This window comes from Hemitrygon akajei, chromosome 4 (genome assembly GCF_048418815.1).
Source record: "Hemitrygon akajei chromosome 4, sHemAka1.3, whole genome shotgun sequence".
Taxonomy (NCBI): domain Eukaryota; kingdom Metazoa; phylum Chordata; class Chondrichthyes; order Myliobatiformes; family Dasyatidae; genus Hemitrygon; species Hemitrygon akajei.
In genome coordinates this window covers 18,536,850-18,552,914 of record NC_133127.1, presented here as the reverse complement: position 1 = coordinate 18,552,914, position 16,065 = coordinate 18,536,850, and the positions used below count along the sequence as shown (strand labels likewise).

Genomic DNA, 16,065 nt, shown 5'->3' with positions numbered 1-16,065 from the left:
AACTAGGTTTCACCTCTGTCCTGTACAACTTCAGCTTAAGTTCCCAGCTCCTGTATGCAATATTCTAATTTCGAGGGCTAATGAGTCAAAAGCTGCCTTCATGACCCTATCCACCTGTGGTGCCACTTTCAATGAATTATGGATCTATAACAACCCTATCAATTTGATGGACACAGATCTCAAAATTCCTCTTCCTCCATACTGCAGAGAATCTTGTCATTAACCCTGTATTCTATCTTTAACTTCATCTCTCCATTTTTGTTTTCATTGTGGTTCCATTGCAACTAAACAATCTCGTTGTATCTGAGATGCAGGCAGTGATGATCAAAAAGTGTCCAAATTTGGCCTCTGACCGAAATCTATGAAGATAAATGAATGAAGGATTAACAAATTTCACAACATACGCCGGTGATACCAAACTTGATTCTGAATGGAGTTTTGCAGCTGATTTGCCCAATTAGATTGGGGAAGATGGGGTGAAAATAATGGATATGTACTGTTTGGACAGTGACTGAAAATAGCTTTCGAACTGGGATTGGGGAGCAAAAACCAAGTTGGGTGTTTTATTTCAACCACCAATTCGAATGACAGAACAGAGTCGAAGAGTTAGTAGATCTACTTCGGCTCTCGTTTCTCCTGGGGAAAAGCTCTCTGTTATTACCTTGTCAAAGCAATGAGTGATTAAAGAATTTCCAAACCTCCGCTCATCACCTGATGTCCTACAACTCTACAGTCGCAGTTAGCACTATGCTATTACAGCTTAGGGCATCAGAGTTAGAGTTCAATTCTGATGTCGTCCCTGTGGAATGTGTGGGTTTTCTCCAGGTGCTCCAGTTTCCTCCCACAGCCCAAAGACATACTGGTTAGTAGGTTAATTGGTGTTTGTAAATCATCCCGTGATTAAGCCCAGGTTGTATCGGGTTTGCTGGGTGGTGTGGCTGGAAGGGGTTATTCTATTCTGTATCTCAAAGTTCAGAATAAATTCATTATCGAAGTACATGTATGTCACTATATGTAACCCTGAGATTTATGTTATAGTGGGCATACTCAATAAATCCAATAACCATAATAGGATCAATGGTCAATGCACTGGTATACAACCAATTTGCAAAAGGCAACCAGCTGTGCAAAGACCAAAAGAAAGCAATAAGTATCGAGAACATGAGATGGAGTCCTTGAAAGTGCGTTCATAGCTTGTGGGAACATTTTGGTGTTGGGCAAGTGAAGCTGAATGAAGCTGTCACATTTTGATTCGAGTGTCTGATGACTGTGGGGTAATAACTGTTCCTGAAGTGAGTTCTGAGTCTCCTGTACCACTACCTTAATGGTAGCAGTGAGAAGTGAGTATGTCCTTGGTGGTGGGGGTCACTGATGATGGATGCTGCTTTCCTGTGATGCTGTTCCGTCTAAATGTGCTCAGTGGTGGGGAGGGCTTTACCCATGATTTGTATCCACTTTTGTAGGATTTTCTTTTCAAGGGCATTAGATGCTGCCTGGCCTGCTGAGTTCCTCCAGCATTTTGTGCACGTTGCTTTGGATTTCCAGCATCTGCAGTATCTCTCGTGTTTGTGAAGCAGCCAGTTAATATACTCTCCACCATACAGCCGTAAAAGTTTGTCGAAGTTTTTTGATGTTTGGAAACTTTACAAACTCCAAAGGATATGGAGGCACTGCCATGCTTTTTTCATAATTGCACTTGCATGCTGGGCCCAAGACAAATCCTTTGAAAGGATAACGCCGAGAATTTAAAGCTGTTGACCTTCTCCACCTCTGATCCTCCAATGAGGACAGGCTCATGGACCTCTGATTTCCTTATTTTCAATCTTCCTCCTATATGCTGATATATCACCACCTTAGATTTGGCCCACAACAGTGGTGTCATCGGCAAATTTGAATATGGCATTGGAGCTGTGCTTAGCCACAAAGTCATATGTGTAAAGAGAGTAGAGCAGGAGGCTTAGCACACTGCCTTGTGGTGCACCCGTGCTGATGGAGATTGTGGAGGAGATATTGTTGTGAATCTGAATTGACTGAGGAAATTGAGGATCTAATTACTCAAGGAAATACTGAGGCCATGTCTTGCAGCTTATTGATTAGTTTTGAGTAGATGGTAGCATTGAATGCTGAGCTGTAGTCAATGAAGAACATCCTGATTTATGCATTTTTGCTGTTCAGGTTTGAGTGAAATGGCATCTGCTATAGACTTGTTGAGCCAGTAGGCAAATTGGAGCGGATTCAAGTTGGTTCTCAAGCAGGAGTTGATGCGTTTCATCACTAACCTCTCAAAGCACTTCATCACTGTGGATGTGAGTGCTATTGGGTGATAGCCAGTCATTGAGGTAGGTTATCATGTTCTTCTTGGGGAATGGTATAACTGAAGCAGGTGGGTACTTCAAAATGCCAAAGCAAGAAGTTAAAGTACTCAGTGAACTCTCCAGCTAGTTGATTAGCACGGGTCTTTAGTATTTGGCCAGGTACCCCAACGAGACTGGATGCTTTCCATGGGTTCATCCTCCTGAAGGATGCTCATGTGTTGACCTCAGGGACTGAAATCACAGTATCAATGTGGGCTGTGGGGGTTTGTGATCTCTCTCATTCAGTCCCTCCTTCCCTCCCAGACATCAGGTTGTGGGAATGTCTCTGACAATGCATTTCATCCAGACATGGAAGGACTTGTTTCTAGAGCAGGTTTAAGAACCTTGATTTCCATTGCCTTCTGAAGAGGTGGAGGTGGGATGAGAAGGGCTAAAATGCATGCTTGTGGCATCTAGAAATGATGAATGAGAAGAAATGTTTGAATAATATTCTGGAAAAAAAACCATTGTATTCCAAGACATGCCTCTGTCATGTTATTTTGGAAGAGCTGGGTAAAATTTGTCCCCCAAACAGTAATAGGAAGCTGGTTTACATCCTGTCTTTTGTGATTCTTAAAAAAAAAAGTTTCTTCGTCTCTGCTGCATCTGTTCCCAGGACGACACCTTTCATGAGCATCAGAGATGTCTTCCTCCTTCAAAGAACAGGGTTTCCCTTTCTCCACTATTGATGTTGCCCTCACCTAATCTCTTGCTACCATAACAGGATGGAGCTCCTCTTGGCCTTGCGTACCACCCCATGAGCCTCCACAACTAACACCTCATTCTCCACAGCTTCGACCATCTTCAATAGGTTCTACTACCAAACACACCTGTACCACCCATCTCCCCTCTCCGAGCCCACCCACTCTCCACTCTCTGTAGGAATCACTTCCCTCTGAGATTCCCTTGTCCATTTGTTCCCCTCTTCCTCCTGGCACATGTCCCTGCAAGTGTTAAGTGCTCAACTTGCTCATTCGCCTCCTCCCTCATCTCCATTCAGGGCCCCAAACAATCCTTCCAGGTGAGGCACCACTTACTTCACCTGTGAATCGGTTGGGCTTTTCTGTCGTAAACTGGTGCTCCTCTATCTTGATGAGACCCAACGTAAATTGGGGGACAGCTTCGAGTACCTCTGCTCCATCCACAGAGCACAATTTCCCAGTGGCCAACCAGTTCAATTCCTCGCCCCATACTAACATGTTGGCCCATGATGTTCACTTCTGCCATGATGAGGCCACCCTCGGTGGAGAGCAACACCCTATATTCTGTCTAGGTACTCTCTAACCTGATGGCATGAATGTCGATTTTCCCCCCCACCCCCAGTAATTTTCCCCTTCTCCTAGTCTCTACATTCTCGTCTCTTACCTTTTCTGCTCACCTGCCTATCACTTTCTCCAGTACCGCTCTTTCCCTTTCTCCCATGTCATTTTTCTTCTATCACTTTTTTTTTTACCTTTTTCTACCAATTATCTCCCAGTTTACTTCATCTGCACTCCTACCCACCCACCTTTTTCCCCCTCAGCTGATTTCACCTATCATCGGCCACCTTGTACTCCTTCCCCTCCCTCTACCTTCTAATTTTAATTCCAGTCCTGATGAAGAGTCTTGGCCCAAAATGCTGAATGTTTATTCCCCTAATGGATGTTGCTTCAGCACTTTGTGTGTGTTGCCTATCACTTCATGGTTAGCTCTTCAGACAGACTTTATTGATCCTGAGGGAAATTGGGTTTCATTACAGCCGCACCCAGAGTAGTGGAGAAATATAGCAATATAAAACCATAAATAATTAAATATTAATCATGCCAAGTGGAAATAAGTCCAGGACCAGCCTATTGGCTCAGGGTGTCTGACACTCCGAGGGAGGAGTTGTAAAGTTTGATGGCCACAGATAGGAATGACTTCCTATGACGCTCAGTGTTACACCTCGGTGGAATGAGTCTCTGGCTGAATGTACTCCTGTGCCTAACCAGTACATTATGGAGTGGATGGGAGTCATTGTCCAAGATGGCATGCAACTTGGACAGCATCCTCTTTTTCAGACACCACCGTCAGAGAGTCCAGTTCCACCCCAACAACATCACTGGCCTTACGAATGAGTTTGTTGATTCTGTTGGTGTCTGCTACCCTCAGTCTGCTGCCCCAGCACACAACAATGAACATGTTAGCACTGGCCACCACAGCCTCGTAGAACATCCTCAGCATTGTCCGGCAGATGTCAATCGTAATTGGACCACTTTGTCTTTGATTTGACTAAGCAAGCCATGCAGTTTTATTGAATCATTAAATATAATGGTTGAAGCAGTTGTCATACCACTGTTCTCTCATGATAGGTGGAATGGACAGTAAATATTATATTTGCCAGTGTCTGTTTCCCACCAATACGTTAGTTTAGTTCATTCCCACCCACCTGGCTTCACCTACCACCTTCCAGTTTGTCCTCCTTCCACTTCCCCACCATTTTATTCTGGTATCTTCATCCTTCCTTTCTAGTCCTGAAGAATGGTTTCGTCCTGAAACATTGACTGTTTGTTCTTTCCATTGATGCTTCCTGACCTACTGAGTTCCTCTAGCATTTTGTGTGTGTTGATTAGGAAACTGGTTGATCAGGTTGCTGGATTAATATAGGTAATGAGTTCACCTCTTTACTTTGTGCCTAGTTGAATGTAATAGATGTTCTCTGCTTTGCCTCAACCAAGCAATAGCGTAACACGTCACTAAATGGTTAGGATTTAAATACCACAATGGAATTTTAATCACCTTCAGGCACGGGCATTATTTAGAGCACCTGAGCTGGGCCAACAGTTGTCCAAAAAAAAGCACGAGAGATTCTGCAAATGCTGGAAATCCGGAGCAACACACAAAATGCTGGAGGAATTCAGCAGGTCAGGTAGCATCTATAGACGGGAAACAAGCAGTCAACATTTTGGGCCGACACCTTTCATCAGGACTGAAAAGGAAGGGGGTAGGAACCAGAATAAGAGGGGAAGGAGTACAAGCTAGAAGGTAACACGCACAAAATGCTAGGAGAACTCAACTGGTCAGGTGGCTTCCATTGGAATAAATAGATTCTCACGCTTCAAGCCAAGACCATTCTTCAGGGCCGAAGGTGATGGATGAGACCCGGTGAGGGGGAAGGTGGTGGCCAACACAAATTATTCTTGCTTCATCATAGCCAACAAGCAAGTTTTGAGTTGCAATATTAATATGATTGGCATTCGTCAAATTACTTCTCAGCTGTTGTTTGTTGCTCTTCAAGTATAGTTGAGTGAAAATGGTGCAGTAAACTGTTGGCCTCTGGGCACTAAATTAATTGTCAAACATGGACTTGAGTCGCCCTTCAAACTTCAAAGTAAATTTATTATCGAAGTACATGTGTCACCTTGTATAACCCTCAAGATTCATTTTCTAGTGGGCATTCACAGTAAATTCAAAAACAATAGAATCAATTTAAAAAATGCACACAGGAGGATAAACAGTTAATGTGCCATAGGTGACACTGTGCAAGTACAAAAAAAATGCCAATAAATATTGATATCATGAGTTGTAGAGTCGTTAAAGTAAGTCCATATGTTGTGGAATTGGTTGTGGAATTGGTTGTGGAATTTGTTGTGGAATTTCAACAAATTTCAACAAATTTCAACCCTCTGGTTCGAGAGTGTGATGGTTGAAAATGAACTGTTCCTGAACTTGGTGATGTGGCATTCGAGGCTCCTGTACTTCCTTCCTTGATGGATGCTGATTTCCTGTGACAGTGCTCCTTGCAGGTGTGCTCAACGGCAGTGACGATCTGGGCTTCATTGGGAAGGAACGATTCCCATGCAGTGGTGTTTGATATTTCTGTTGCTATATCATAAACTTCAAGTATCACCACATCTTGTTTGGTTTTAAACTCTCAAGCACTGAGATTCTCGGCCACCGTAACCCTGTACTTCCATGGAAGCTTACATTGTGCATGTTTCATTGAGCAATGTGTTGACGTGCTTTTAAGTGTTGTACTGTAACTCTGACCATTCACTTTAAAGCCATCACTGCCCTAGAATTTTAACGCTTACTTTAGTTGTAGTTTAGGTTCATTGTAGCACAGATTGTGCCCGAGTAATATATGTGGGGGGGGAGGGGTACGGTGTTGTCGACGTTTTGTGCCAAAACCCTTTCCAGCATTTTCTGTGCCGCCCATGTAATCCAATGTGTTGTCCACGACAATCATGATGGAGAGTTCTGTGATGCACAGAAATATATAAATGGAATCTCCTCTTCCTTGTTGCTTATTAAATCTCCAACTTCAGCACATCTCTAAATGTGTGTAATACACTTTTTGAATCTTAATAAGCATTTTTATTTCATTTGAGCATCCCAAATTATTTTAAAAGTTTTTATTATTTATTGTTTTAAATTTTACTTCAAATTATTTTGCATGTTCATTCTTTTGTGTTGTGTGATGTGCATTCTGGAACATGTGACTTTTGTCTTCCTTTCAATAAAATTGATACTTAAGTTTGAAGGATTTATTTTCCATTAGGGTGTTCCACTTTTCTGTCCTCACATCTTGCAGTCACTTGAGCTCTTGATCTCATTGATTTGCCTTTTTCTCTCATTGCTTCTATTTTCTGAAGGAATAAGTTGGTATGTAAATTACAATCCCTTCATGATGAGCTTGGGCCTTCTCCCATCTAATTTACTACGTTATCTGATGTGAACAGTGAGGTGAAACACAAAATGCTGGAGGAGCTCAACAGGTCAGGCAGTATCTGTGGAGAGGTAGCATTCCCTCCATAGATGTTGCCTGATCTGCTGAGTTCCTCCAATGTTTTGTATGGTGTTCTGGATTTCCAGCTTCTGCAGAATCTCGTATTTGTGAACAGTAGGGAAATCGGTCTGTACTTGATAGACTGGAGGCCTGTCCTGTTGTGTATTTAATACTTTAATGATATTTGAGTGATTGTGTGTGTGTGTGTGTATATTCTTAAATAACTATGGGTTATGTGTGAAAAGATGTGATTTCCATATGTCACATGCTACCACATGATATATGTGCACCTCACTTAAAGTAAAATGTAGAAAACCTACAGCACAATACAGGCCCTTCAGCCCACAAAGCTGTGTCAATCATGTCCTTACCTTTAGAAATTACCCAGGATTAACCACAGACCTCTATTTTTCTGAGCTCCATGTTGCTGGCAACCCATTCCACACACTCTCCACTTTAAAAAAAAAATCTTACCCCTGACATCTCCTCTGTACCTACTTCCAAGCACCTTAAAACTGTGCCCTCTCATGCTAGCCATTTCAGCCCTGGGGAAAAAGCCTCTGGCTATCCACATGATCAATGCGTCTCATGTTATACACCTCTATCAGGTCACCTCTTGTTGTCTGTCACTCCAAGGAGAAAAGGTCGAGTTCACTCAACCTATTCTCATAAGGCATGCTCTCCAATCCAGGCAACATCCTTGTAAATCTCCTCTGCACCCTTTCTATGGTTTCCATATCCTTCCCATAGTGAGGTGACCAGAACTGAGCACAGTACTCCAAGTGGGATCTGACCAGGGTCCTATATAGCTGAAACATTACCTCTTGGCTCCTAAACTCAAGGCCAATGCACCATATGCCTTCTTAACCATACAGTCAACCCGGGCAGCAGCTTTGAGTGTCCTATGGACTTGGACCCCAAGATCCCTCTGATCCTCGATACTGCCCGTGTCTTACCATTAATACTATATTCTGTCATCATATTTGACCTACCAAAATGAACCACCTCACACTTATCTGGGTTGAACTCCATCTGCCACTTCTCAGCCCAGTTTTGCATCCTATCAATGTCCCGCTGTAACCTCTGACAGCCCTCCACACTATTCACACCACCTCCAACCTTTGTGTCATCAGCAAATTTACTAACCCATCCCTCCACTTCCTCAGCTAAGTCATTTATAAAAATCACGAAGGGTAAGGGTCCCAGAACAGATCCCTGAGGCACACCACTGGTCACCGGCCTCCATGCAGAATATGAATAATCTACAACTACTCTTTGCCTTCTGTGGGCAAGCCAGTTCTGGATCCACAAAGCAATGTCCCCTTGGATCCCATGCCTCCTTACTTTCTCAATAAGCCTTGCATGGGGTACCTTGTCAAATGCCTTGCGGAAACCCATATACACTACATCTACTGCTCTACCCTCATCAATGTGTTTAGTCTGTTACGAACCCCGTAACTGGGTCACTTACCAGCAAAGATAGAGAGGTCCGTTGAAGCCTGATGATATGATTTTTAACAGTACTTATTAGTAAAAATACACAAAAATAATATCAATGCAAGCATACAGATAATATACGTCGTCAATACTAAATTTAAAAGCGCGGGTATAATAATAATCAATAAGAAATAGCTCTATCGTTGTCTAGGGGATAAATGTATTGTCCGATGGAAATATAAAAGTCACTCAGTTCATGCAGGCTGCAGCCTTTGGTTGGAGAGAGAGAGGGATTTTGAGAAACTTGCCGGCTTTCCTTTTATGATTTCGATCCGTCGGGAGTCCCGTTGGTGTGGCCATTCACTTGTGGCCTCTCCTTTAGCTAAAGCCGTTCTTCCGTGGTGAGGCTGCCAATCCCAGGCAAGGGAGGGACGCACACGGGCCCCACCGGCTGTCGCTATTAAATGCTGTCACTGGATTTCCAGCGCTTCTCCTGGTGCGTCTCAAGGGGTTGTTCCCCAGACCCTCTTTTATCCTTACTCACGGGGTCTCAGATGTCAATCAGGTTGGGATGATGCAATCCCTCAATCAGCCCACTCTGGCCGTCCCCTGAGGGCTTCAATGAATAGTACAGTACTTAATACACAATTCTGTCTCCAAGAGACAATAGCCGTTATCAGGGGTTTTTGTTTCGCTGAGGTCAGGACACATTCCAAACCTTGAGGATTCTGCGTGTCTCTCTCTCATTTCCTGGGTCCCAGACCCGAATTAATAGCGATCTTGCGATTCTCAAAAAGGAGGGGGTGACTTTGTACCCTTTGGCCCCTCAGAGTTGTGGCACATTCGTAACAAGTCACATCCTCAAAAAATCCAATCAGGCTCGTAAGGCACGACCTGCCTTTGACAAAGTCATGCTGACTAGTAATCATATTATGCCTTTCCAAATGTTCATAAATCCTGCCTCTCAGGATTTTCATCAACTTACCAACCACTGAAGTAAGACTCACAGGTCTTGCCATGAAGCTGGACCCAAATTTCAGACTCCTGTGTTTTCCTTTGAATTGGCTTAACATTTTGAAGTTATAAAACATAACGTGCGTGTGGCAGGAAGGGGGTTTGTTCTACTACTGTTATTTTGTTTCTTGTGTTTTGTTCTGCCAAGCATTTTGGTCATGTTGGCACCTGAACTGTTTACAATATACATTAATGATTTAGATGAAGGGATTAAAAGTAACATTAGCAAATTTGCTGATGACACAAAGCTGGGTGGCAGTGTGAAATGTCAGGAAGATGTTATGAGAATGCAGGGTGACTTGGACAGGTTGGGTGAGTGGGCAAATGTATGGCAGATGCAGTTTAATGTGGATAAATGTGAGGTTATCCACTTTGGTGGCAAGAACAGGAAGGCAGATTACTATCTAAATGGAGTCAAGTTAGGAAAAGGGGAAGTACAACAAGATCTAGGTGTTCTTGTACATCAGTCAATGAAAGCAAGCATGCAGGTACAGCAGGCAGTGAAGAAAGCTAATGGCATGCTGGCCTTTATAACAAGAGGAATTGAGTATAGGAGTAAAGAGGTCCTTCTGCAGCTGTACAGGGCCCTGGTGAGACCCCACCTGGAGTATTGTGTGCAGTTTTGGTCTCCAAATTTGAGGAAGGACATTCTTGCTATTGAGGGAGTGCAGCGTAGGTTCACAAGGTTAATTCCCGGGATGGCGGGACTGTCATATGTTGAAAGATTGGAGCGACTGGGCTTGTATACACTGGAATTTAGAAGGATGAGAGGGGATCTGATTGAAACATATAAGATTATTAAGGGATTGGATATGCTGGAGGCAGGAAGCATGTTCCTGCTGATGGGTGAGTCCAGAACTAGAGGCCACAGTTTAAGAGTAAGGGGTAGGCCATTTAGAACCGAGATGCGGAAAAACTTTTTCACCCAGAGAGTGGTGGATATGTGGAATGCTCTGCCCCAGAAGGCAGTGGAGGCCAAGTCTCTGGATGCATTCAAGAGAGAGTTAGATAGAGCTCTTATAGGTAGCGGGGTCAAGGGATATGGGGAGAGGGCAAGAACGGTGTACTGACTGTGTATGATCAGCCATGATCACAGTGAATGGCGGTGCTGGCTAGAAGGGCCAAATGGCCTACTTCTGCACCTATTGTCTATTGAATGTGTGATGATGTTTACGGGCTGTCTCCAGCACACCCTTGGGTGTGTTGGTTAATACAAATCACACATTTCACTGTTTACTTCCATGTATGTGCGATAGATAAATTAATCTGAATCTAGATCTGGAATGAATGACCAGCCCTTTTTGTTAAATCACAAAGAAGAGAAAATCTGCAGTTGCTGGAAATCCAAAGCAACACGTACAAAATGCTGGAGGTACTCAGCAGGTCAGACAGCACCTATGGAAAAAAGTAAACAGTGGTTTTGGGCCGAGACTCTTCATCAGGACTGGAGGAAAAGAAGGTAGTGGGAGGAAGAAATAAAAGGTGGCAGATGATGGGTGAAAGTGGGGCAGGGGTGAAGTAAAGTGACAAGGTGAGAGAGAGAAATGGTGAAAGGGAGTGGGGCCTTTAACCAAAGCCATTAACCAAAGGGCCTGTGTACCTGCGTTTTGGAACCCCTGCTCTACTCTGAGACTGTGTGCTCTGGTCCTAGACTCCCCCACTATAGGAAACATCCTCGCCACATCCACTCTATGTAGTCCTTTCAATATTTGATAGGATTTAAGGGAGATCCCCACTCATTCTTCTAAACTTTAGTAGTTACAGACCCAGAACCATCAAATGCCCCTTGTATGTTAACTCTTTCATTTCTGGCATTATTTTTATGAACCCCCCCCCCCCTTTGGACCTTCTCCAAAACCTGCACCCCTTTTAGATAAGGGGCTCAAACCTGCTCACAATACTCCAAGTGAGGCCTCACCAGTGCCTTTATAAGGCTTCAGCATTATATCTTTTTGTATTTTAGTCCTTGCAAAATGAATGCTAACATTACGTTTGGCTTCCTCACCACAGACTCGACCCGCAAGTTGAGGGAATCCTGCACTGGGACTCTCGGGTCACTTTACACCTTGGAATGTTGAATTCGAAATGACAATTCCTTTTGTTGACATGTTGTCATGACACTATGTCACCAAGCTTTGATGATCCAAGTGGGGGTCTAGCTGCTTAAGTGTTGAGGGAACCTGCCTCCACGATCTCCTCAGACAGTTTTTGAGGATAATTGTCATTGGGGCAAGAATTCATTTTTGATATGTACAAAATTGTGTATCTGCTGCTCCCAAGGTGTGTGGAAGTAGATTAACCGGTAATTTTCAAAGGAACATGGGTAAATAATGAAAGGACCTGCTTTTGCTACTGTCCACAGGGGTTAGTATCGGGTGTAAGATTGGTGTTTAATTCTTACTGCTGTCTGTAAGGAGTTTGTACGTTCTCTCAATGACCACGTGAGTTTCCCCGGGTGCTCTGTTCCTCCTTCATTCCACAGATGCGTGGGCACTGAAGCATGGTGATGCTTGCAGCCTGCCCCCAGCATATCTTTGGACTGTTGGTTGTTGACACAAGATCCATCTTAATGTATTTTTCCATGTGCACGTGACAAATAAAGCTGATGTTTTCCTTTATTTGATGGGCTGTGTAACTCGGAGCTGGGTACAGAGGCCAAATGGTCTGATTCTGTGCTGAACGTTCCATGAGTTAACTGGCGTAGAGCATTTTTATCTTCGGGTCTTTTGTTCTGCAACTAACTCCCTGAAACCCTGAGCTGCTTGCCAGTTATACTCTCCGCTCTGTACAAGTGAAATTACCTTTTGCAGATTTGGCATTGTGAACTCACTGAAGTTAACTCTCGGTCCAGCACGTGGAGATCTTTTCTAGTAGTGGGGCCAAAGCAAGCCTCCCTCGCAGTAGCTGAGAAAATTTCAGCGGCCAACTGGCTTTAATGTATTCTGGTAGTGAGTCCCTGTTGTGTTAAATTGATTTAATTTTCAATAACACAGTTATAACTTAAATTAGAATCGGTAGATTCTCTAATTTGCTTGAACTTGTTTATGATGTGGTTGCAATTCTATGTTTATTGCTCATGTGAGTAGGGCTGATTTTTGCTTACTTGGAATTTTAAAAATTATTTACAGAGGTACAGTGGAAAACATCTTGCATTTCATACAGATCAATTCATTACAACGGTGCAATGAGGAAGTACAAAGTAAAATAGCTACAGTGCAGGATAAAGGTTAACAGTTATCAAGAGTGAAGATACAGTAAAATGTCAAGGTTTTCAGGATATAGATTGAGGTTGAGAGTCCATTCTTGTACTAAGGCCCATTGTCGCGTCTATAACATTGGGATAGCTGTCCTTGAGCTTGGCAGTATGTGTTTCCAGACCTTTATGCTCTGCTTGCTAGGGTGGGTGGTCGGGGGGAAGGGGGAGGCAAATTGGGGAGGAGAGAATGACTGGGGTGGGGTCTTTGATCAGCCATCATTATACGCCCTGTCGTACGATGCAGGCGATCATGGTTTCACAAGCATGTTTGTTCTTGGTCAATTTTTCCACAGAAGTGGTTTGCCATTGGTGCCTTCTGGGCAGTACCTTTATAAGATGGGTTACCCCAGCCATTGGAGACTGTCTGCCTGGGCCAGTGGTCGCATAACCAGGACTTGTGACATGCACCAGCTGCTCCCATGGCTTCACGTGACGCTGATTTTTTTTGGGGGGGGGGGGGGGTATTGAGCAGGTGCTACACCTTGCCCAAGGGTGACCAGTAAGCCAGCAAAGGGGAGGACAATCTTACACCTCCTTTCGTCAGAGGGAAAGTACCAAATTCAAATTTGAATGATTGCAGTTTTCTTTTGGTGAAGGTACTGCCACAGTGTGACTATGTAGGATTTGGAGCCAGAAATAAAGGAATAACACGTTGGGGTGACATATGACTCAGAGGAGCAGTTGGTGTTATCTGATCCTGCTGCCTTTGATCAATCTGATGTTTAATATCTTGTCGAATGATTTTTTTTTTGACCATTTACCATGTATAAAGCCGGGACATCGCGGGGAACGATTCCATGGAAACCCACAAGTACGTTTTCAGTCATAATTTTTCTCGCACCAAGGCATTATTGACGTTTTGGAATTGATAAAAGGTCATTAGTGACATCTAGTGGCAGGGGTCCAATCTGTTATTTAGAGATGCAATGTGGTAAAAGGCCCTTCTGTCCCATTAAGCCTATGCCACCCAGTTGCACTGGTGACTGATGAATGTACTCATACGTGCGTCCTTGAAGTGTGGGAGGAAAAGCTTAGCACCGGAGGAAGCTGCTACGATCGGGAGGGAAATGTACAAACTCCTTGCAGGGGTGGAATTGAACCTGGGTTGTAGAGTTCAGCTGTGTCAGTCTTGCTGTCACTGCCTTGAGGAAGAGCTTTGGATCTGGGTGGGGTTCTTTGGTCCCACAGCACTTTCCAGAAAGGTCTTGAAGTTTCTGGCCACCATCTTCCCCTTCAACTTAAAGTTCAAAAATTTTTTTTAAAAAAGAGTTTAATTGGCTCTTCGTTTCTTGGCTGCTTGTGAAATTATTCTGGCTAGGAATGCCTTTCCTTCTGTTTGCAATAACTGGGACCAGCTGAGAAGGCCAGCTTTCTGTTCAACCATTGTCTGTGAGGCCCGAGTGGTAATCTGTGTCCACGTGATCAGAATGGTAATCTAAAAGAGATGGGGGTGACCTTAAATGGATCATTTTCATCTGTATTTATGTGCGAGACAGAGGCAGAGTCTATGGGAGTGAGGCATAGCAGCAGTCAAGTCATGGACACTATACGGATCACAGGTCGAGGGGAGGCGGCTAGGCATAATGGTTTGGCATAAGCTAGGTGGGCTGAAGGGCTTGTTTCTCTCCTATGACTGACTATAAACTAGATCAATTAAAAATGGAGAATTCCATCCATTTGAAACGCATATGCAGGGTTGTCTTTCAAACACTGGTGAACAGGACCACTGAAAACAGACCTAATCAAAATGTGTGTTACTGTTAGTTGCCTGAGGAGGCAATGCTCCACGTGGACGAGAGGCGAGACACTGTCGTGCATCACTGATGATCATTTTGATAAAGGAATTGGACAGTATCTTTTGAATTGGGAGGAGGAGGCCACAGCCAGGCGACGTGCCTACTAGGTAGGTATGGTACATAAACACCAGGCACAACCTTGAGGTTCATTTCCTTGCAGGCATACTCAGTAAATCCAACAACTGTAATAGAATCGTTCAAAGTCTGTACCCAACAGGATAGATGACCAGTGTGCAGAGGCAACAAACTGCAAATACAAAAGAAAAATAAATCAGCAATGGGTATTGATAACATGAGATAAAGAGTCCTTGAATGTGAGCCCATTGGTTGTGGGAATGTTTCAATGATAGGGCGAGTGACGTTATCTCTTTGGTTCAAGAGCCTGGTGGTTGAGGGTAGTAACTGAGGGATCAGAAGTGGGAAGAGTGAGCAGCTTCAAGTTCCTGGGTGTCAAGATCTGAGGATCTAACCTGGTCCCAACATATCAATATAGTCATAAAGAAGGCAAGACAGTGACTATACTTTATTAGGAGTTTGAAGAGATTTGGCATGTCAACAAATACACTCAAAAATTCTATAGTTGTAACGTGGAGAGCATTCTGATAGGTTGCATCACTGTCTGGTATGGAGGGGCTACTGCACAGGACTGAAAGAAGCTGCAGAAGGTCATACATCTAATCAACTCCACCTTGGGTACTAGCCTACAAAGTAGTCAGGACATCTTTAGGGAGCAGTGTTTCAGAATGGCAGTGTCCATTATTAAGGACCTCCAGCACCCAGGGCATGCCCTTTTCTCACTGTTACCATCAGGTAGGAGGTACGGAAGCCTGAAGGCACACACTCAGCAATTCAGGAACAGCTCCTTCCCCTCTGCCATCCGATTCCTAAATGGACATTGAAGCTTTGGACACTACCTCACTTTTTTTAATATACAGTATTTCTGTTTATGCACATTAAAAAAAAATCTATCCAATATACATAATTGATTTACTTGTTTATTGATTATGTTTTATTTTAATTTTTTTTCTCTCTGCTAGATTATGTATTGTATTGAACTATTGCTGCTAAGTTAACAAATTTCATGTCACATGCCGGTGATAATAAGCCTGACTCTGATTTTGATTCTGAACTTGGTGGTGTGAGTCCTGAGGCTCCTGTAACTTTCTGATGGCAGCGTCAGAATGGAACATGACCTGGGTGGTGGGGAGTGTGGTCCCTAATGATCGATGCTGCTTTGTTGCGAGAATGCTCAGTGTAGATGTGCACACTGATGGGGAGGGCTTCACCCGTGATGGACTGGGCCCTAACCCAAGCACAGCACATCACCCATGATATTATAATGTAATTAATAAAATGTAATTCAAAATGCATGTAGTAAACAGCACGCTGTCCTCATGCTAAGCTTTTTAAATTAATTAGATGAATTTTTTTTTAAGTACTTCAGCTTCCTTGATGAATAGT

At 43.5% G+C, this 16,065-nt stretch overlaps 1 protein-coding gene across 4 annotated transcripts in view; it reads left to right on the top strand.

The window, feature by feature from the left end:
• The window catches only part of slc4a11 (solute carrier family 4 member 11), a 303,412-nt gene that overhangs the window by 133,243 nt on the left and 154,104 nt on the right, over positions 1-16,065 (top strand). The gene's annotated exons all lie outside the window — the stretch shown is intronic.